Source organism: Ceratotherium simum, chromosome X, assembly GCF_057802395.1.
Source record: "Ceratotherium simum simum isolate JZ-2026a chromosome X, ASM5780239v1, whole genome shotgun sequence".
Lineage (NCBI taxonomy): Eukaryota > Metazoa > Chordata > Mammalia > Perissodactyla > Rhinocerotidae > Ceratotherium > Ceratotherium simum.
Window position 1 is genome coordinate 68,450,241 of NC_141940.1, and position 22,677 is coordinate 68,472,917.

General features: G+C 43.6%; 1 long non-coding RNA gene across 1 annotated transcript in view; it reads left to right on the forward strand.

Moving 5' to 3' along the window:
- Positions 1-18,541: 18,541 nt before the first annotated feature.
- The window catches only part of LOC147911881 (uncharacterized), a 36,493-nt gene continuing 32,357 nt past the window's right edge, over positions 18,542-22,677 (forward strand). The window contains exons 1-2 of the long non-coding RNA XR_015550690.1: positions 18,542-18,922; positions 19,050-19,108. This is a non-coding gene — a long non-coding RNA (uncharacterized LOC147911881). The remainder of the gene's footprint in view (positions 18,923-19,049; positions 19,109-22,677) is intronic.

The window sequence follows — 22,677 nt, forward strand, 5'->3', positions numbered from 1 at the left end:
ATTCGGATGGGCCACTTCTGGGAAGGGGAAAATAGTAGCAAAGCAAGAGGAACAATTTTAATTGGTAAAGACTAATTCATGAGGGTTTTAGTGAATGTCAAAAGAAATAACGTAGATGAAACTGCTTTGAGACGTATGTAATGTAAAGGATTTAGAGATCTCTATGATGTTATAAATCATACATTGATAATGGTGAACGGCCATTTCCTCAACAGTCACTTCAGGGAATGTCTGCATTTTTTGTCCCCCAACATTCCCAAAGTCACCAACCACAGTTGCAGATCTGAAGTCCTACCTGATTGAAGGTCAGAGATACAAGCATTCCGTTTCCCTTTTGAGGCTCTTTTGAGATTAAGCTGACTGATGGTTCTGTTTTAAATAATGTTTCCATGAAGTGTCCCAATTGACAGAGGACTTTCATGAACATTGTTTAATTTTCACAAAACTTTGTGACATAGGAGGTGCCGTTAGCCCTATTTTAAAGGTGGGGTTAAATGACTAGCACAGAATCATATAGCTAATAAGGAGCACAGTCATAGTTTGATCTCAGATCCACTGGGGGCAAATTACTCTCAATTTATGGGCCTTGGGATTATGCAAAGGTTGGTATGTTGAGGATAGTGAGATTTTGGAATATTTTGGTTTACAGAAAATCCTCAGCAAGACGCAACCTCAGGCCAGGGTGGTGCTGGATATATGGGATGAGAGGAAAATGTGCATAAAAAAAAGAAGCAACCCTCACTGGATTCAGTATGTCACTTGTAAAGTAAGGATAACTGGACCCCTTCACGGTGGTGGTGTGAGAACGAAATGGAGTCACTGACGGAAAGTGCCCAGCATTCCGTCTGGCGTATGGAAGACACTCAACATATCTGAGATTTCGTCCTCCTTTACCTAATACCTCTCAAGGTTGATGTGAAAAATAAAGCAATCTATGTGAAAAGGACATGGAAAAACAAAACTCCTTAAGAAAAAGGAGAGTTCTGATTCAGGCTATAAGTGACCAGAGGCTGGGGGCAACCTGCTGGGATCTGTTCCTTGAGGAAGGAGACAGCGATGCTAATAATGCTGGTGCTCCCCCCCCTCCCCCAACACACCCTGGAGATGGGAAAGGACGTCTGAAATTGTTGCTTTGTCCAGTTCTTCATTTTCCTGACAGTTGATAAATGTTTTTTCCTTCCTAAGCTGTACTGCTAGGCAAATCCTGCAGGGAGTGCAGTTAATGACATCAATTGCTCCTATTTACTGAGCACTTACCTTGGGTTAAGCATTGCCCTGGGTGCTTTACCTGCAGTATCTCTAAGCCTTATCACAAGTCAAAGAAATAGTTTTATTCTCATTTTACTGACGAGGAAACTGAGCCCCAAATATATTCAATAACTAGTAGCGGAGGTAGGACTTAAACCCTTGATCTTAAGTTAGGACCTAACCACAACACTACACTTCTTCAATCTATTTGCTTCAAAAAGAACTTGTATTGTTCCTTTGCCTATTGTTCCTGCCTCCCCTCCCCTTCTGCTTTCCTTGCAGACAGCAGTAGAGTGTAGCGGTTGCACACTCCATCTCTGGTGTCAGACTGCCTGGGTTCAAATCCCAGTTTGAAACCATCCTAGGTGTTGGAACCTCAGTTTCCTCTATAGTACGATGCAGATGATGATGATAGTCATCACCTCATAGGATTGCTGTGAGGTTTGAATGAAGTAATACACAGAATGTACTTAAAACTGTGCCTGGCACATATTAAGTGGTCATTGTTCTTAATATTATTTACGTCCTGCCTGGCCCCAGTCATATTTCCTCCCCAGGTTTCCTCAAGCTCTGCTCATTTTTTCATAAGGGAGAAATGAAGTAGATGAATACACTGGCCGAGTCATCCCAAAGCAATCAATTCCAATCCTATTACTCTTTCTGTGTGATATTGGGCCAGTCTTGTTCTCTCTGGGCTTTAGAAGGCCTGTCACCTCTGTATGGGCAAGCAGGTGGTGAGGGAGTAGAGGTCTGAGAAAAACAGGAAATTGCTCATTTGTATAACTACATTTATTGAGCATCCTAAGTGCCAGAAATTGTCTAAATGCCTTGCATTTAAATCACATCACACCACCACAGGGTAGGTGTTATTCTTACAGTATTCCAATTTTTAAGAGATGGCAAAACTGAGGGCTAGAGAGGTTAAGTAATTTGCTCAAGGTCATACAGATTGTATGTGGTGAGGCGGAAATTCAGACCTGGAGAGTGGCACCAGAGACAATGTCGTTGGTAACCACACTGCTCCAAAAAGTGTTCGGGCTTTGTACAAAAGAGAAAGTATTATAACACCACCCAATCCTCTTCTGGACAAGGAAAATCCAGGTTAAAAGAGCAGCCTTTTTTCCCCCCTAGGTGATTTGTAGCTAGAATTTGAGAAAAGTCTGTAAAAAGCCAGACTACCTTTTGATCTCCCCACTCCAGCTCTAGGCCCCAGAGAGGAAAGGGAATATTTTTGGCTGGAATGAGCCCCCATCTTACCTGTCTGGTCAGTCTCCTGCAGTGACACTGAGCCGCAAATCTCCTTTGTCTTTGCTATCATTCTCCCGTGGGCCTACCTGTAATGGGGGTGGGTAATGGACCATTTATTCTGGCTGTAACTTGCCATTAGTCAACAGGTGATGACATCTTTGTGAAATGATCGGTTAGTTCTCTGAGAGGAATGGGACACCATGGAATGTGGCTCTAACCCTGACAACCTGGGTCACTTCTCAACCTGGTGTGTGCGACTGTGAATGTGGGTATCTATGGTGGCTGTGTGTGTCTGGGGCTGGGTGTTGGGGGAGGAGTGTGGGCAGAGACTATGATTGTGTTGGTTTTCCCAACACAAATGTGTGCTTGTGTTTGTATTTGCAGCAGTGTGCAGAAGAATTTGCGTATGTCTGCGTAATAGCAAGAGTTATGGGTTTAAAGTGTGAATAACTAGATGTAAGTATGGGAATCTGCTGGCAGCCCCTGCTAACTTGCACAAAGGAGATACATGGCATTTGTGAAGCTGAGTTCATTGAATCCAGAGTCATTTCCTTTTTTTTTTTTAACCTGAGATTATTTTAGTCCCACAGCCTGAGGGCAGATTCACCCCAGGAGATAGGGAAGTCAGTCCTCAGAGGGCCCGGTTTCCTTGGAGCCTTGCTGAGGTGGCCTTTCCTACATAAACGAAAGGGAAAAGCAGGGTCTTAAGATCAGCTCTTTGTTTCCTGGCTGTGGCCTGCAATTAGCAGGACCTCTGCCCTGCTTTGCCTCTCTCTCCCTACAGCTGCAGACTTCATCCTGTTTCTGTGAGGGGTTTGAATCTCATCAGCTACACTCTGATTTCTGGGAAATGCAGCATTATTCACTGCGTTTGAAGCTATAGAAAGAGAGTAAAGGTTCTGGCCTGCTCTCGGAGCTGCTGGTGCCACAGGCTTCACTAAGGATAGGTTGTATAACCCTTGGCAAAGAAAACAAAATACTGAAGGTTACAAGGAGCAGAACAGAGTTAGCAAGGAAGTGTAGTTTGCAGTCAGTGGTTACCTGAGCAAGTCACTAGAAAGAAATGTACATTCTGATGGGGGTGGATGTGGTCCTAGCTCTCGCTGAACTCCCTGTCTGGGGCTTTGGCCAAATTATTTCTCATCTGCGGGCCTCGGTTTTTCTAACTGTGCAAAGAGGGGGCTGGACTAGATCAGTCTTCTCAAACTTTTATTTATGTTTTATCTGAAGTAACTCTAATGACAGAGGAGAGGGAAAATGAAATACCCAATGCAGGTAGGACAGAGGGGTAGGGGTGGATGGGGTAACCCAAAGCAGCCTACTGCAAGCTCAAAGTGTCTTTGACGTCTCATGTTTTTCCTAAAAATGCGTGCAAAGTTTGCATTCTCCTCCATGATATAGCCATATTTGTTTTAATATAGAAATGTTTTAAATTTCTTATATTCAAGTAAAATTGACACTCTAAGAAAGCATGCCATGTTTAGCCTGTGGCTTTGTGGACCCCCTTGGCACACTGCCATAGACCCCCAGGGGTATCCATACCTTGGTTTAAAAGTTTGGGAGTAGGGGCCGGCCCCGTGGCTTAGTGGTTAAGTGTGCACGTTCCGCTATTGGCGGCCCAGGTTCGGACCCCGGGCGCGCACCGACGCACCGCTTGTCTGGCCATGCTGAGGCGGCGTCCCACATACAGCAACTAGAAGGATGTGCAACTATGACATACAACTATCTGCTGGGGCTTTGGGGAGAAAGAGGGGAAAAAAAAGGAGGAGGATTGGTAATGGATGTTAGCTCAGGGCTGATCTTCCTCACCAAAAAAAAAAAAAAGTTTGGGAGTAAATGATTAAGATTCCTTTCTGCTCTAACACTCTGTGATTCAATGACCTGGGAATACCTGTGGTGTCTTTGGTAGCTGTTCCCTAGGATGCTGTTTTTTTTTTTTTATGGCTGCATCTGAGCACTCCATTTTCTAGCCAGTTATGTAGTAAGAATGGAAACCCCTGATTTTGTTTTTAGAACAAGCATCTCCAGTGTGTCTTTGCTAAGCCCCAACTACACGCTCAGGCTTATGATAAGTGTCCTAGGGGAAGTCAAGAAGGATTCTTGTGGAGCCTAAACTAGCTTACATGAAGCAATGGGGGATAAGAGTTTGGTGAGTTAAGTACTGAATTGTGTGGTGTAGATTTTAAGTGCTGCAGCAGGTTGAGAAGCAAAACACAGATGTGCTTCCTGGAGAAGGTGACAGAAAAGCAAGAGAGGAGTTTTGGAGAATGAGCATGGTTCAGATAAGTGGAGTAGAGGAGAAGTGGCATTCCAGCTGAGAGGCGGGTATGGGTCAAGGTCTGGAGGCTGTCAGGATTCTGGCCTGCTTAGGCCTAGGCCAGAGTCTTGCTCAGTGGCAGGAGGCACAGAAAACTGAAATGGAGTCTTTCTCTCCTGGGCAAGAATTATTAGCTACTTATCACTTCGCTGTCTTTTTTTACAGGAGGTTGTGCCTGGGGCTGAACTCCGCTCCTGTGGAGAATAGGAAATCCCTGGAACAAAACAAAACAGGCCTCAAAAAGGGATTTGGGAGAGAGTGTGGAGGATAAAAAGATATCTAAATGACCCTATACACTGTCATCCAATCCAATCCTTGATTAGATGAAAGTTTGTTCTGTAAGCCATCAGATGTCTGGTCTCTTGGGTGTATGTTATTTCCTCTGGTTTTCTTTAATTTATTGGTAAAAGCTCATTCCAAGGGAGCCTGGATAGTACCTGCATAGCATATGGTTCAGTGCAGCCTAAAGCACGGGGGAGCTCCCAGCCCCTGTTGGTATCACCTCAAAGCAGAGCATGAGTGCCAGAGTGAAGGAACTGACCCAGGACCTGCTGGTAGCCGGAGATGGTGATGCCAGAACTGTCTCAGAGCAGAACTTAAGGAGAGACACCCAAGGGGAGCAGAGTCAGTGGCAAATGGAGGTTTCAACAACAGGCCCAGGGAGGTACAGTTGCAGGTGACAGGGACACATTACCAATAGGTTAGAAATCCAGACAAAGTAAAGATATTAATACGACTAACAGAAATAAGGAGGTGACGGGAGAAAAAATAGGTAGAAATGAATAAGTGCTGATTTTTTAAAAACCTCTTTATTGAGGTATGATTGACAAACAAAAAGATGTACATAGTTAATATACACAACTTGATATGTTTGGGGATAAATATATACCCATGAAACCATTACCACAATCTGTGCTGTAAACATATCCACCACGTGCAGAAGTTTCCTCCTATCCTCTTTATTTTTTATTATTACTACTATTATTTTTGGTGATAAGAACACAACATAAGATCTACCCTCTTAGCAAAGTTTTAAGTATACAATATAGTATTTTTTACCATAAGCACTACACTGTACAATAGATCTCTAGGACTTATTCATCTAGCATAACTGAGTGCTGACTTCTTAATATTTCCTACCAGGGAGCCAATTGATAACATCTAAAATTGAAGTATGTAAATTTTAAAATTCCAAAGGACTCCAATTGCCAGAAAGGACCCAGGTAGGGTAGGGATTGGAGGGATTGGCAAAGAAGCCCCCTCTTCCCTCAGTGCTGGAACAATTTGAATACCTGGGAACTACAGAGCCTCAGATATTGAGGGAATAAGACAGGAGCCCAGTCACAGGAACTGAGTGCAAGGCAGGTACTCATACATAAGGGAAGGGACAAGAACCCAGTTACTGGAACTGGAATTATGAAATCAGAGTAGGGCCAGACGCCACTTACTTGAGCCTCAGCTGGTGAGGTATGGATGGAGATAATCTTATATTTCCTCCTGATTCAAGACATAATGAATGCCAGAGTCTAAGTTTTGTAGAAATGGGATTAAAAACCTATCAGTGAGGGTTTGGTGGCCTTAGAAGAGGCATGAGGCGCCGGCCCCGTGCATAGCGGTTAAGTGCGGGCACTCCGCTGCTGGCACCCCAGGTTCGGATCCTGGGCGCACACTGACGCACCGCTTGTCAGGCCATGCTGTGGCAGCGTCCCATATAAAGTGGAGGAAGATGGGCACGGATGTTAGCTCAGGGCCAATCTTCCTCAGCAAAAAGAGGAGGATTGGCATGGATGTTGGCTCAGGGCTGATCTTCCTCACAAAAAAAAAAAAAAAAGAAGAAGAAGAGGCATGAAGCTGGACAGGTCATCACAGTGCCACGCAGACAAGCTCGCTTAGCCATACTACTGCTCCAAGTCTCTGCAGCAGGGTCCAGACACATACGTTTCCTCATCCCCGTCCCCCGATCTCCTCCCCACCACTCCAAGGAAGGAGCACAGAATTATCCTTTCAGAGCATTGGCTTCACTGGCTTTTGACTGTCTGGACCTCCTTAAACCCAGGCCTTTCTTGATTAGCATCACAGGCCCACAGTGGGGGATGAGGTCACCATGGTGTGAGATGAGATGACAGTATCATGACTTGGCTGGCCATAAAACAATTGCTTTTAAAGCTAAATTTTGTAATCTCATCATTTACCCAAGGAGTTGTGTAATTCAAAGCAATGACGTGAAGCTATTTGTATAATTCTGACTTTCTCCTGAACAAAGTGTGGATTAGGGAATGGTTATGATGGTGAGGGGGGAGGAAGAGTTGAGAGCTGGGCAAGGCAAGTAAAGTTCAGATGGTTCAAGGGTGAGACCAACACTCATGGTTTCTCTTAATATGACAGGGGTCTCCTCTTCTGCAGATATAAAAAGCTTTGTCTTTTCAAGTGCCTTGAAGATTTCCAAAGCAGAGGGTGCTTAACCTACTGACCCCAACCTGGAAAAAAACAGTAAGAGAGAGAGAAAATCCCAACAGGAATTGCTCAGCCTCCTAAACCATAACTGGGGCCAGCTGGCTGCTTGCGTGGGGCAGGATGACTTGCCCTCCAGCAAGGGTTTGAGGCTGGGCCATCCCCAAGGCTGACAGTCTTGAAATTAATTACACACCATAACTGGTGGGTCTCAGGCTCTCTCTGAGTCCGAGAGTGAATTTGTAGATGGTATGAGATATTAGGTAAAGGGTTGATAAGCAGTGGAGTGTACTGGATGTGGAATCAGACAGATCTGAGTTTGACTCCTGGCTCCATCACTGGCTGTGTGACCTTAGGCAAGGCATTTAATCCTCTCCAATTCTGTCTCTTCCACTGTAAAATTGAAACAATAGTTGAAACTACATCTTAGGTGATTGTGAGATTAAAATGTGATAATATTATATATATATATGTATACTTATATTTAAATAAATAAATTTATAAATATATATATAAAATTGTCTGAAGGTCTCACAGTGAGTTAGTAACACAGTTACACAGTGTTATGTATGCCAGAAACACTGTGGTCCCACATTAGTGGGTCTTTTGATTCTTTTTCATTTCCATGATTGCTCACTACAGCAGTTTTTGAGAGGTGGCTTAGAGTGACTTTGCAGCAAGAGAGGACTGTTTTGTGTATGCATGCTCCTTCTTTGTCTGACTTTTTCCCATTTATCCACCCATTATCTTTTCAAAGGATGAGAGGCAGCATGGTGTGGAGCAGAAAGAGTCAGACAAATGGGGCTTAAACCCTAGCCAAGTCACTTACAGGCCATAGAACTCCAGACGAGTCATGTTAACTTCTCTGAGCTTCACTTCCCTTGAAGGTTTTTGTTTTTTAAGAATTAAAAGAGATAATATGTGTAACACGCCTGGCACTTAAATATGCAGAGAAGTTTTTATTCTATTAGTCATTATTCAGAGATTTTAGATTTTTAAAGATGTGTGGGTTAGCTAAGGTTGTGAAAGGCTTATTAATACTCCATGATTTCAAGGATTTGAAATTTAGATTTTTCAAGAAGATCCTTCTTGAGAGATTATGCCATAGACAAGTCCTTCCCAGGGAAGACCCAGAACCACAAGTTGCAGGTCTCCTTACCTGACATCTAGATACCTTGGTTTCTCATGTGACAAAGACTACTGTTTGCTACTGAGTTCAGTATCTTCCCTTCAGAATTTTTGTGGCTCTTGGGATTTTCAGAGCTTTATGGAGACCCTACAATTACAGCTCATTCTTTGCATTCGTAGGATCCTGTCGTGAACTGACCTAAACAAATTTGGTCACGTGCAACTATTAGGTTTTATGAGTAGGTCTCGGTAGTAACCGATAGTTGAAGGAAGGTGAGGGGGTTAGCTACCTCCCTACAACCTTGCTGCCCATTTGGAATAAAAGCAAGTGTCAGAGCGAAATCTGCCACACACATAAACATTTATTAGCAAGCAAGCACAAAACAGTCATAAAACCTGTTCTAGAATCTCAATGATATTTCAGATCTCTGTCCTTTTTGGTTCTTCTTGCGTGAAATGTTCACCCAAGGCAAATGTGATAATATTCCAACCACAGATTCAATTAACCATTTATTGGTGTCAGGGGACCAAGAATTATCTGGAAACAGCAGCAGGACCAAAGACGCTTTAGGAATCGTGGAAAGTACCATCCCTAAAAGTAGAGGCTACTAGATTTTTATACCCTGCTCGAGCTAAAATATTCTAGTCTGTCCACATGTTTTGAATACCACTAATTTCACCAATAAGAACCCATTTGTATTGTTAACATGCCTCTACTTTCTCCAATGAAAACTTATTTCTAACATTTATTATGCTAATTATTATAGTCTCTGGTATTAATAGGAAGTAGTGAAAGCTGAAGTTGGTAGCTGTGGTAGCCATCTCTGGAGTATGGTTTTGAGGGAAAGGTCTTGATTAAGGATGGTGCCTATGCATAGAGTGTATATTTACACTAATCACATAGAGTATCACATTGTCTCTGCTTTAGCATTTTAAAGTAAATTACAGACATCATAACAGGTACCTCATCCTGATGATCCTGGGATCAACAGAAGTCAAAGCAGAAAGTCTTTAGGTTTTCAATATGGGTGAAAGAAGACAAATATGAAATCAGTACCACCAAGACTGCTGGAGTATATCCTCCTCAGGATAACTCTACTCTAAAAATCAAGCAAGAGCCTTTGGCTTTCCTGAGGCTCCTTGGCTTCTGCCATGGTTTTTCTTCCCCAAAAGGCAACTGTTGTTCAGTATGTGGACAGTTTCTGAAATGTTAAGCACTTGGTGAGTGGGCTTTGCTAGGATTAATGATTTCTTACCTCTGAAGCTTCTCTTCTAGAGAGTGGGGTCTGATCTGGGTGGGACCCCAAAATGTCAAATGTCTTGGCAGCTGATTGCTCAAGAACAGAGCTGTGTACTTCTCAACTAAAAGAGGGAGCCATGTGCTTAAGTGCAGTTCAAGACTCCAGGCATGTCTCCAGGTGGAGAGAATTCTGCTGAGGCCCGTGCCCTCTGCTTCTGCAATTCCTTCACTGTACTGCAATGCCATCTCTAGGCCCTCTCCTTCAGTATACCAAGCAGCTGGCAGATTTTACTAACTTAAAAGTAGGTGCAACTGGTGCAGCCTCTATGGAAAACGGTATGGAGATTCCTCAAAGAATTAAAAATAGAGATGCCCTATGATCCAGCCATCCCACTACTGGGAATCTATCCAACGAACCTGAAATCAACAATCCAAAGAGGCTTATGCACCCCTATGTTCATTGAAGCATTATTCACTATAGCCAAGAAGTGGAAGAACCTAAGTGTCCCTCGACTGACAATTGGATCAAGAAAATGTGGTATATATATACAATGGAATACTACTCAGCCATAAAAAAAGACAAAATCGTCCCATTTGCAACAACATGGATGGGCCTGTAGGGTAGTATGTTAAGTGAAGTAAGCCAGAAAGAGAAAGACAAACACTGTATGATCTCACTCATATGTGGAATATAAACCAACACATGGACAGAGAAAACTCTATTGTGGTTACCAGGGTCAATGGGGGTGGGGGGTGGGCACAAGGGGTGAAGGGAGACATATATATGGTGATGGACAAACAAAAATGTACAACCCCAAATTTCACAATGTTAAAAACTATTAAAACATCAATAAAAAAATTAAAAAAAATACTAACTTGGCCTGACCATAAAAAAAAAAAAAAGTAGGTGCAAGATAAAAAGGAATGAACTATTGAAATATGCAACAACTTGGATGAATCTCAAGGGAATTATGCTGAGTGAAAAAAAGTCAATCCCCAAAGTTGCATACTGTATGATTCTATTTATATAACATTCTTGAAATGTCAAAACTATGAAGATGGAGAACAAATTAGTGGTTGCCAGAGTTTAGGAAAGGGAAGAGGAGTGACACAGGTGTGAGGGATGAGGGCAACGTGAAGCATCCTTACGGTGATGGAACTATTCAGCGTCTTGACTGTGTGTGATACACGAACCTACAGAGATAACAAAATAGCATAGAATGCAACACACACACAGACACACAAATAAATACAAGAAAAACTGGAGAAAACTGAACAAGATGGGTGGATTGTATCAGTGTCAATATTCTGGTTGTGATATTGTACTATGTAGTTTTGCAAGATGTTACTGTTGGGGGAAGCTGGACAAAGTGTACAAGAGATCTCTCTGTATTGTTTCGTCCAACTACATGTGAATCTACAATTGTCTCAAAATAAAAATCTTAATTAAAAAAGTGAGTGTGGCAATGGTTATACAACCCTGTGCATATACTAATAAACATTGAATTGTACACTTTAAATGGGTGAATTGTATGGTGTGTGAAGTATATCTCAATAAATCTGTTAAAAAAAAAGTGGGTGCAAGGATCTTCAGAGAAACTGACTAAGGAATCCAAGGTGAATTCCTGGCCCACAAAGGATGACCCTGATGGTGGAATTGTTATTTTGTTCAAGAGTACTATGAGCCCCTGCCTTCTCCAGTCTTTCCCAGTTCCTACCCTGAGCCAATCCTGAATAGGGTATGGGGACACCTCAGCTGCCTCAGCCTACTGGTGACTGGAGTGAGCCACGAGGAAGACCCAAGTACCTTACAGTCCTCTTGTCCCAGCCTTTTCCTATCCCCCACTGTGTGGCCCATTTCGTCTGCCTGGGCTTTGGCTCTCTGATTGGACTAAGGTCCACTTGTTTGGGGCCTTGATTCCCCACCTAGCTCCAAGTTCCTTCATCTGTCTAATTTGGAGGATTGCTGCCTGCTACCCCAATTCTCTGGCTGTGATGGTGGGGGGCTGCTGCTGAGCCTGCCTGCCCTCTGGGACCCTGCATCTTGTACCTAACTGACTCCAGAGATCCACATGCCCTTTAGCCAGGGTGCATTGTTCTGTTCTACCGCTTCCTCTCAGGGCCCAGCCTAAGTGGTCAGAGTAGTGACTCCCAGCTCTCCTCTCACCTAGGACTAATGTCTTCCTCCTCCTCACTGGTCCATATTGCATGCCTCACACACAAAACCACTCAAATGACAGTAAAGTTGGTAATCCTGTTATCTTGCCTGTACTGCAAAGAGCACATCCAGAAACTGTTGATACTAGCTAAACCTGGTGGCCCTGGATGGCATTCTGACGCTAAATGCAACACGGACAGAGGAGTATAGAGCAGGTGAGAGTGCTTGGCCTAGCCTTCTAAAGGCACCTATCTTACCATGGGAAGTGCCTGAGAAGCCTCAGTCAAGAATCCACAATGATTTGGCAGGACCGGTCCAGGGAAGAGAATTGTCTGTGGTAGCTCCTTCTCTAGAAAGAGCCTGGTGATTTGAATCCCATCCCAAACATCCTGCAATCACCCCTCTGGGATCCATCATTTTTGACAAGGGGGCTGAGATTTACCTTAGTTGGGTTTAAGGACTTTTATTTTTTTATTTTTTAAGGAAGAAAACTTAGCTGAGCTGTCACCAACGTAACTCATTACCCTTAAGCAAATGGTCAGGCTTGAAAGGATGGTCCAGAGACAACTAACAATACTCTAAAGTGGATAGCTAGGCAAGACTGGCCAACAAGACTTGCCAAGTTTCTCATTACTCAGCAAGTTTGTCGATGTTTGACAACAGGAGTCAGTCCTACTGTATTATTAAGAGGACAAAACCTTAAGGCTGTGATTCACTGTCTACATCAACATTCAACTGTCATTTCTGCTGTTATCAGTATTTCTGCCTCTTCATAATTTGCTGTTTCTTATTTGTTGTGACCACAAAAACAATAAACACACTTGCAAGGATTTAGTCTGATGTAAAGTAAACTGGCTCTGAGAAAGATTTTTTTATGAGTAAAGCCTGCAAACTTTACTGTATGGGTGCTGACATCTATTTTGACTTCCTGGAGGCCTTTTTTTTTTTTTTTTTCTCACTTCTTTATTCTCTGCTTTGTTCCAGATATATGAGGTTCCCAGAAAAGTGGCCTCTGGATGAGTGAGGTGTTATTCAGTTGTGTTCTGGAGAGTGGTTCTCACCTTGTTTCAGCAATTTTATTGTTGATTTGAGGCCCCTTGTCCTCTGGGGACAATGAAGCCCACTGCTATAGGTCAAAGGTGGCAGTCAGGTTGTAGAGTCAGGTTGGACGTAGTCTTAGCTCAACTGTCTAGGTAGACCTGCTCTAAGAGGGTAGTCTCGAAGGGCATCAAGAAGTGGCCATTTTGGGGCCGGCCCCGTGGCTTAGCGGTTGAGTGCGTGCGCTCGGCTGCTGGCGGCCCGGGTTCGGATCCCGGGTGCACACAGACGCACCACTTCTCCGGCCATGCTGAGGCCGCGTCCCACATACAGCAACTAGAAGGTTGTGCAGCTATGACATACAACTATCTACTGGGGCTTTGAGGGGAAAAATAAATAAATAAAATCTTTAAAAAAAAAAAAGTAGAGGCCATTTTGTTTTGGTAGTAGATGGGAGTTAGGAAATGACACATTTTTCCTTTTGAATATAATGAGACAATTTGGAATATTTTCCTGCTAAACTATCTTTCCTCAGATCCCCTGGGGAATGGCAGAGGGAACTACTATCTGTGAAATATATAGGCCAAGCAGCACTTAGGCCGGGCTGGCCCAGCAATTCCTTCACAACAATTGAAGCTGGAGGCTCCAGAGCCTGGGCCAGCACGTCTGGGGAAGAAAGAGGGGTGAGCCCAGGGGAGACTAATGAGTATGTGTGTGTGTGTGTGTGTACACATGTATGCCAAACACAGTGCAGAATGCGGGGGTGGGGGGAGAGGAGAAAGGAAACCAGCCTTTCATACCATCCCAAGTATCCTGGGATGGCATGTTGTTCTTTTTCAAACATTCATTCAACCATCCTTTTTTCTTCCAAATCTTTTCCCCAGCTTCTTTCCTTTCTTTTCTCCTCCACTTTTTCCTCTCCTTCTCTCTCCCTTCTCTCTTCTCTCACTCCCCTCCTTCCCTCTCTCCAGGATAGTGAAGGACATTTGGACAGTCTAAGTGGCCCAAGGCTGGAGCAGCATCTTTGAAAATGGGAGACTCACTGCCATTCCCCTCTACAATTCGGGGGTTTCTAATTCATCCATTCAGGCCCTGTTTGTGTCTCTCCTTCCTGTTCATTTTGGGAGGCTGAATGAAAGCACATGAACTGCAACCCTCTCCTCTGATAACCCCGTTTCTCTGCATTTTTCCCTGACTCACTGGGGAGAATCACACATCTTTTTGGATGGAGTACTTGGCTGGAGGCAGAGGATCTGGCTCCAGTTCCCAAGCTCTACTCTATACTTTTGGTGTGACCTTGGGCAAGTTCCTACTCTCTTTGGGGCCTTAGCTTCCCTTTCAATAGGTATAATAAACAGAAAGGATAACCTTTGGAGCCCACACTCAAAAGTGATGCTAATTAGAATGCTTGGGCTTCTAAGATGTTCCTAGCCCTTGCCCCACCCCTCTCCTTCCTACGGCTCCTCCTCCCAGGAAGCAGTTAGTTAACTGAAAAGCCACACCCAAGGATATGGTCTGAGTAGAGGGACTGAGTTATTTTTCACTTAGTGTAAAAGATATAATCGTAAAGAGTCCCCAAGCAAGAAGAGGGCAGGGGTAGGGTTCTGAAAGTGTAGGAATTTTGTGGACAAAGGCAAACAGTTATCCCTCTGATAGGGATAGAAAGTTATTCCCTTTCCCAAACCCTTCCACTCAAAGGTCTAGGATGAAGTGTTTGAATTGCTGTTAAACAGGGAGTTTGGCCTAGAAGAGCCCATTTCCCAGGTGGTAGCTGCGGGAGAACTGTTGGTCTGAACAAGACATACTTGACTGTATTGTGTGGGAATTTGTGGGCCCAGTCCCTCTTTCCTTATGACTGGGCACCTAGCAGCAGGGTTGTGGGTCTGCTTTGGTTTGTCCAACTGTGAAAGAAGTGAGAATGGGATCCTCCAAAGAAGGCCCACAGCTGCCTTCCAAGGAATTTCAGTGTATCTGGGAGCACAGAGGTTGAGTCATATTTTGGGAGAGGATTGTGTTTTTATACCCGCAATGCAGGGTGTTGCCATAATATTAATCATTATTATGGTTAAAAACAAATAAACTCATCCCGCAGTTATGACAAATCTGTGTCTTGGCTCTTTCTTGCCCCTACATTGTCTTTCTTTCAGCTTCTGCCCCAGGGAACCAGAGTTTAACTCCATATTGCCAGACTAGGCAACTGTCTGTCTAATATTTTTAGGGATAAACATAAAGTACCCAATTAAAAAAAACCTTCCACATCTATTTACTAAGACCTACAATTCCACTCTGTCAAAATTCAAATGCTCCTTAAGCCTCATTAATTACTTTGATCTTAATATTAATGGGCTTTTACTATTGTTTCCTGAGAGAAGGAAGTGGGGAGAAAGGAGAGACCATGAGGGTCCTAGACATCTGGCCAGGGAGAGATTGTCCTCAGGGAAGAGAGGGCACAGAGAGGGGATTTTGGGGCACTGCAGGCAAATCACCAACCTGACAGTTTTTCGTGGACTATTTATAGACACAGGTCATGGCTACCACTGTAGGGGTTCTGTGACTGTGGGGGAAGGTAAGGGAGGGATATGAGGAAGATTCACTTAAATTCAACGAGCCATTTTCCCAGCATGGGCCCTGGCTCTAGAGCAACAGGCTCGGGCCTCAAAAAAGGAGAGAGATGAATACCTGCTCACGCATTTGGGCCATTTTAGGTTGAGCCCCTGGGCATTGGGCAATTTCTGTGGGTCAGGCCTTGGCTGCAGGGCCTCTGGTTTCCACAGAGTTGAAAGCTGAACCAGTTTGGGAACTACTGGGTATTTGAAGAGAGGAGGAGGACTTGGACTTAGTGAGAGACCTGAATGTTAGGGCAAAATGTGTCCATAGATGTAGCCCACTCTGTCAGGCTAGACCCCCAACCTGATTTTACCCAGTGATCCAGAAATACATTTTGCCTTTTTCTGGATCCCACTCTACCTTGGGCAAATAAAAAAAACAGGCTCGATGCTGCCCTGTGTGTCTTTTACCTGGGCATACATGAAAGCAGATAAGCTAGGGTGGAGAGTCCCCAGTTATGGTCTCAACAACCATCTTTCCTGTCATATTCTCCACTGCTCTCCTACATCTACCCTCATTCGGGTTGAGGCAAAAATAGCACCTCCTCAGAGGCTGTCCCTCACTCCCCTAGTTAGATAGCTCCTCCCACCCGCAGCCATATCACTCTGTTTATTATCTTCATAGCATCTATCACTACCTCAAATCACCATTTGGTTATTCGGCCATTTATTGTCCCTCCCCATCCCCTATCCCATGTATGCTCCATGAGAGCAGGAGCCAACTGTGTTTGGTCCTCTATTATATCCCCAGAATCTGGCAGAATTGGGCGGATCTCTTTTCTGTCTCTTGAATACAACCTGCATGTCCTCACTTTGTACCTTTCCTCAAAGTATTTCCCCTTCCTGGAAAGTATTCTTCCCTGTCCACCCAATCCTTTTTGTCCTGCAATGCTGGACTCAAGTCCCACCTCCTCCAGAAAGGCCTCCCTGATCACCTCAGCCCACAGAGAGCTTTTCCTTTTCAGACTGCTACAGCCTTGATTGTCTTTGCTATGTATTTTGCTAATTCTTTCTTTACTGTCATGTATTCCTTCCCAGTCATTTCCTTTGCATTGGTCTTACCTCTCCAAGTGGGCTGTGTCCACAATATTTTCCTGCTTTTGATCAAGTCTAGCTCTTCTGTATCTCCTTAGGGTAAAAATGAGTTTGGTTGTGCTCGTTCAGTGATACTGATGATGCAACAGGACACAGGAAACAGTTTTTCTTTGTGTGATCCAAGGACCACATACAGCCCTTCTTTAAATGCAAATTCCCAGTTACTACCTCCACAAATACAGAATGTGTACTCTGAAGGGGGGCTCTGGAATCTGCATTTGAAAGAAGATCCTTCTAATATACAAAGTTTCAGAGCCAGTGATTTAGGGAGACCCATCTTTGTCCTGGATCAGCAACTAACCAGCTATATGACCTTGGGTGACTCACTTGTCCTCCGTGGTCTTCTGTTCCCTCATTGTAGGATGGAGGAGTTGGGCATTGTGATATTTCGGTTCTAAAAATCAGCAAGTTTATGTTCTATGAAATCCTGGAAGGTAAATTCCTTGGCTTACATATCTTAGAATTTCAATTACAGCATATTCAAGTATAATACCTTAAATGTAGAAGATGCTTAATAAATACCAAAGAGTGAATGAATGGAGTGAGTAGCTGGAAGGCAGGGGAGGGGGAGCTTACAACAATTCAGGGACAATAGTGTAGTGGACCACATTACACAGGCCTGGGTTAGAATCCCAGTCTCTGCCAAGTCATGTGATCTCTCTAACTCTCCATTTCCTCATCTGTAAATTGGAGGTGTTAATAGTACTACCGCATAGTAGAACCTACTGCATAGGGCTGCTGAGGAATGAAATGAGATAACGTCTAGCTTAGCACAGTGTCTGGCACATAGTAAACACTTAATACCATTGCTTTTAATTAGGTCACCCCAATGAGGAGCAAATTGCTGATTTTCAATGAGGCAGAACCTGAACTTCAACCATATCCCAGACTCCTCGGGTGTCCCCCTTTCCCATTGGCCCACAAGTTAAGGAGGAAGAACAATCAATGTTATGGGAAGCCCATAGAGGCCCTGACTGAGGGCAGGGCTTGGAAGCCTGGCTGATCTGACAGCCAGGGCTGTAAGAAACTGAATTAGAACTTGGGAGCGATGGGCTGGGATCTTGGAGCATGCTTTACTTTATCCATGGGCTGGGAAAACTAAAGTGTCAAAGCATCGTGATGTTTATTATCAGGGGTATGGAGAGAGTATGGGGTTTGGAGTGAGAATATTTGGGTTCAAGTCTTAGTTCTTACAGGAAGCCTTCCTTGATCTTCCTCTACCCCCACCATCCTATCTGGGTCAGGTGCCCCATCGCTGTGTTCTCACAATGCCTCCTATTTCCCTTATCATGGTATTCGCCTCTGCTGTCACTACCTCCTGATTGTCATCTACAGTAGACTGAGCTCCTTGAGAGTAAGGACAATGTGTTGACCATCTCTATATCCTGAACAAAGAGCATATTGCCTGAGTGGGGCAGATGTGCAGGAAATATTTATAAAGTTCAACTCAAATGATGAGCTGATGTACTGTTGAGTTTAGCCATTGAGTAGCTTTGGGCAAGTCAATTAACCACTTTAATCCTATAAGAGGAGGATAGATAAACAATTTACCAGGGTTATTGTGTGGCCCAAGCACTCTGTAATCTGCAAGAGAATCATAGTTACTGCCTTTCAGGCCTCTTTCCCGCCCCTTCCCCCCCAGCCTTGCTGACCTTTACCTAAACTTTTTACCATCGCTTTAGGACTCCACTTTCTGTTCTCTAGGCTATTTTATCACCAAATCTGGAAAAGGAATCCATGCTAATGTGTTAATGGATGTTAATTGGATGATATATTTACATTTCAACAGGGAGCTTTCCCTGCTTCAGGAGGAATGAGTAATGGTGGATTCCAGGTGCTTGGTCGGGGAGGGCTGGGTTTTGTTGTTGTTGTTAAGGGGGCTCTTAAGCCATTTCTCAAACTGCCCTGGTGGGAGGCCACCAACCTTTCATCCACACAAGGCTTGCTATGTGGCACACACTGTGCTTTCACATGCAGGAAATGCCTGAGGCACCTAGGACCACGTTGAGGGCTTCTCTCTTGTAAGGCCTCCAAGAGTTCACAGAACCAATCTCTAGCAATTTACCTGCTCCTTTCCTGAGTTTTGAGTCACAGTGACTCAAGAGGCCTGATGAGCTCTGTTCCAGGCTTGGAGATCAGACCTAGGGCTCAGAAAAGCCATTAGTCTGGAAAGATTATTTCTGCTAATCCCCCTAAGGAGCTCCGGAGGCTTTTCACAAGCTCACAGAATAGCCTGGGGCCTTTGTTGGGGTCCAGTGTTAAACTCCTTTGGAAAGAGGTGTAATTCCTGGTTAAAAGTTCCTCTGGTGCTATTAATGTTGAGCAGAAATAAATTTTGTGCCTGAAAAATCAATGCCAAGGATTTCGTGTGTGTTGAGGACCAGGAGCAGAAGGTGAGGGGTTTACTGGCTGAGGCTAGTTTGAGTTTGCAGGTAGGAGCAGGGCTGGGTGGGGTGTTCCTCTGTGGGTTGTGGGCATGAGTGTGTGTGCTCTGTGAATTTGTTTTTTGGTTCTTTTCAGGATTCTCTAGTGAAGGAGTTGGCTATGAAAATAAATTGTTCTTCCTTGCTGCCTTATACGTAAGTAAAGTCACCATCTAGGCTTTTTGGAGCGTCATTCCTGATTGTGTTCAGATCTGAAATACCCAGGGCATGATAGGTGCCACTCCGGGTCTCAGTGTTCTCCATTCAGAATGTGGAGACCTTGGATGAATTTTAAGAAAGTGACTCAGGAGAGGTTGGACCAGAGGACCTGAACTTGCCAGAAGCTGGTTGTCTTGTGGATGGTAGGGTTATCACAGGGATTCCCAGCCATTTCTACTCCTCTGCCTCTTGCTCACTTCTCCAGAGAAAGAGTGAAGAGGGAAAGAGCTGAACCTCACCTCCTTTCAGTTGGAAAATGTCTTGTTTCTCAGCCTTTGTGGGGTCAGTGGCCACCAGGTTGCCCTACACTCCAGCCCCTGCCGGGAGTGCTGATGAAGCCTCCACTCATATGTGTATTGGAATTTTACCTTTTCTCTGTGGTAGACTCAAGATGGATCTATTCTCTGAATGGGGCTGGCTTAATATGTAAATGTGGATATTAATGTTGTTCACAGACCAAGAGCTGATTGACAGGTGATTTGCTTTCAGTGCAGTAGGATTGCAGGTTAATTTCTTCTTGGGCCAAAGGCATCAGAACAGGGGCTCAGAGCTGGGGGTGGAGTAAGGAGCAGGCTGAGAGGGGCAGGGTCTCCTTGGGGATGAAGTTGCCAAGTGGGAATCCAAAGGCCAAATCCAGCATTCACACCCTATATGACTTGAACAATGTTTTAAAACATTATGAATTGGTTGCCCACATTTAAAAATTCAGAAACTTGAAAATAATAGGATCAGATAACACTGGGCAAGTTGCCTGCTTGACAACAATCAGTTATAGTGAATAGTGGCTGCCACATTTGGGCACGATCTGCATTTTCTAGTTTGCCACAATCCCCCATTTCCTTATTGGTGGCATTATACCCTGTGTGCTCCTCTCATTTAGACTACCTGTCTGGCTTCTGTAGACCAGTTTGTGGTCCTTGGACTTTTAACACTCATCATGGTGAGATAGGCCTTAGAGGGAGATTCTGCCACAGGGGATGGGAGACCAAATGAGTAATAGGGCTTGAAAATAGAAAGCCTGAGAGATGCAGCCTGGGGTCATCATTTGGCATCCTGTCAGGCAGTGAGATCACAGCAATAGGGAGCCCAGAATCCAGCCTCTTGGGAACACCTTGTCAGGAAGCATTGAGGGAAAGGATATTCTGCAAGGGGGAGGATAGAGCCAGACTGTCTGAGGTCAAGTGACCCTGCCATAGTCCTACTTAAACCCTCAATGACTTCCCATTGTTCTTAGGATAAAGACAAACAGCCTTACCATGGTCAGCAAGATGCTACATGGTTTGGCCTGACAATGTTGAACTTTATCTTGACCGCTGTGCTTCTAGAAAACCCCTTACCCTTTTGTGACCCTTTTGTGTTCCGAGAAATGGCTAACTGCAAAGGACCACCCTGCCTCACAAATTATAAGACAAGACCCACCTCCACCCTTTCTGAGTAATTCAGATAAGACTCACCTAAGTTTTCTCTCTCTTCTTTGATACATACCTCATTCATGAACATTTTCCCTATTGCAATAGCCTGAATAAAATCATCTCCTCAATTGTCTGTTGATTTTGTCTTTCACGGTTTTGGTGCCATGACTCAAATGGGATTGGACCTCACCTTTAGATCCATATTTACTTCACCCAGGTAACAAGTCCTCTCAGAGCCCTTTGTGCCCTGATTGGTGATCTGGGGACCCAACAGTGAGTCCAGCTCCAGATCCTGTGTTCCAGACTCTTGTCCACTGTTACCACCGTAAGAATTTGATTTTGATTATTTTTGAGTACTTGCTTGATTTCTAGTGCTGGCTTCTTTTGGTTTCATGGTCTGACCATGCAGCGATCTCTGTAAATGGATTAATGGTTTATAGAGATCTTGTCTCTTTTGTGTGAAAGATGACAGTGTCTGGTTAGTGTTTTTGGTCTATTTCGAGCTCAAATCAATTAAGAATTCCATGCCCATGAGGAAGAGAACAGCTCTTTGATATGATCAGTGGGTTTTGTAATTCTTGTGTTTACACTTGACCCACGGCTAAAATTTTAGAATGAAAGCTCTAAGCTGTCATTCTATTTGTGTCCGTCTGTATGTTTATATGTAATTCAGAAAATTTACCTTTCATTGTGTGAGTGTATATAATTTTTCTACCTCTGGATGGTATTGCTAAATTAGATTATAAAATCTTTTTTTTTTTTTTTTTTTTTGCTGAGGGAGATTGGCCCTGGGCTAACATCCATGACCATCCTCCTCTGCTTTATTTATTTATTACTATTTTTTTTGTGAGGAAGATCAGCCCTGTGTTAACATCTGCCAATCCTCCTCTTTTTTTTTTTTTTTTTGCTAAGGAAGACCGGCCCTGGGCTAACATCCATGCCCATCTTCCTCCACTTTAAATGGGACGCCGCCACAGCATGGCTTGCCAAGCAGTGCGTTGGTGCCTGTCCGGGATCCGAACTGGCGAACCCCCGGCTGCCGCAGCGGAAGGCGTGCACTAAACCGCTTGCGCCACTGGGCTGGCCCCCCTCCTCTATTTTATATGGGATGCTGCCACAGCATGACCTGCTAAGTGTGCGCCTGGTCCGCGCCTGGGATCTGAACCCGCGAACCCCGGGCTGCTGAAGCGGAGCATGCGAACTTCACCACTACGCCACCAGGCCGGCCCCAATTATAAAATCTTTTAAAGGAGCTCTATTCTGATTGGCTTAGAGATAAATAAGTGCTTGTATAAATTGAAGGTTCCTAAAATTCCCAGAAATTAAGGAAATTTTATTGTATTGGCTATGTTCAATGTGCTAAACAAAAGTGTTCTTATAGAAGCTAATTCAAATATTTTTAGAATTCAAGTTCACATAATTTAGGTAAATCTAGCAAATGACAGTAGTTTATTATTTTTGATTTAATAAAAACAGCTATGCTGCTTCTGATTTGTCAGTGTTGAGTATACTACAAGCATAAATTTTTATTCTACTTGGGTATATTCTTCCTAAATTTATACAAGTTTACTGATCAAATAAGCTAGTATTACTTCTACTAAATGTTTAAGACTATGAAAAATGTAAATTCGTGTTATAGCCAAATCAAATCATTATTCTGACAAACTCTATTTCAAGAGTAATTATGTTTGGTAGCATGTCAGCTTGAAGATAATTTCAAGATATTTAGGTAACTTAAAACCTTGGACTGATACTAAATTGAGTTGATTAATGGATTTTCAATAGATACCTTAGATCATTTCCAAGATAAAATACCGAAACATTAATTACTAAGCATAATTTTAAGTTTGTATACTTTTGCGTCTTATTTTTATATGCTACAGATAGGCTATATATAGTTAGGTCTGTTAATAAGTGTGTTTGTTTTTGTCACTTTGTAAAGTTGTACTGTAAGGGTTGTATATGGATATAGAAAGCTGTAGAAGGTTTGTAGAAAGGGAATTTAATTTGTTGTGTTCAAAGCTGGCTAAGGCTTGATGTGCTTATTTATAAGATTTTCAAAAAGAGCTTTAGTATCAAACATTATACTGATGA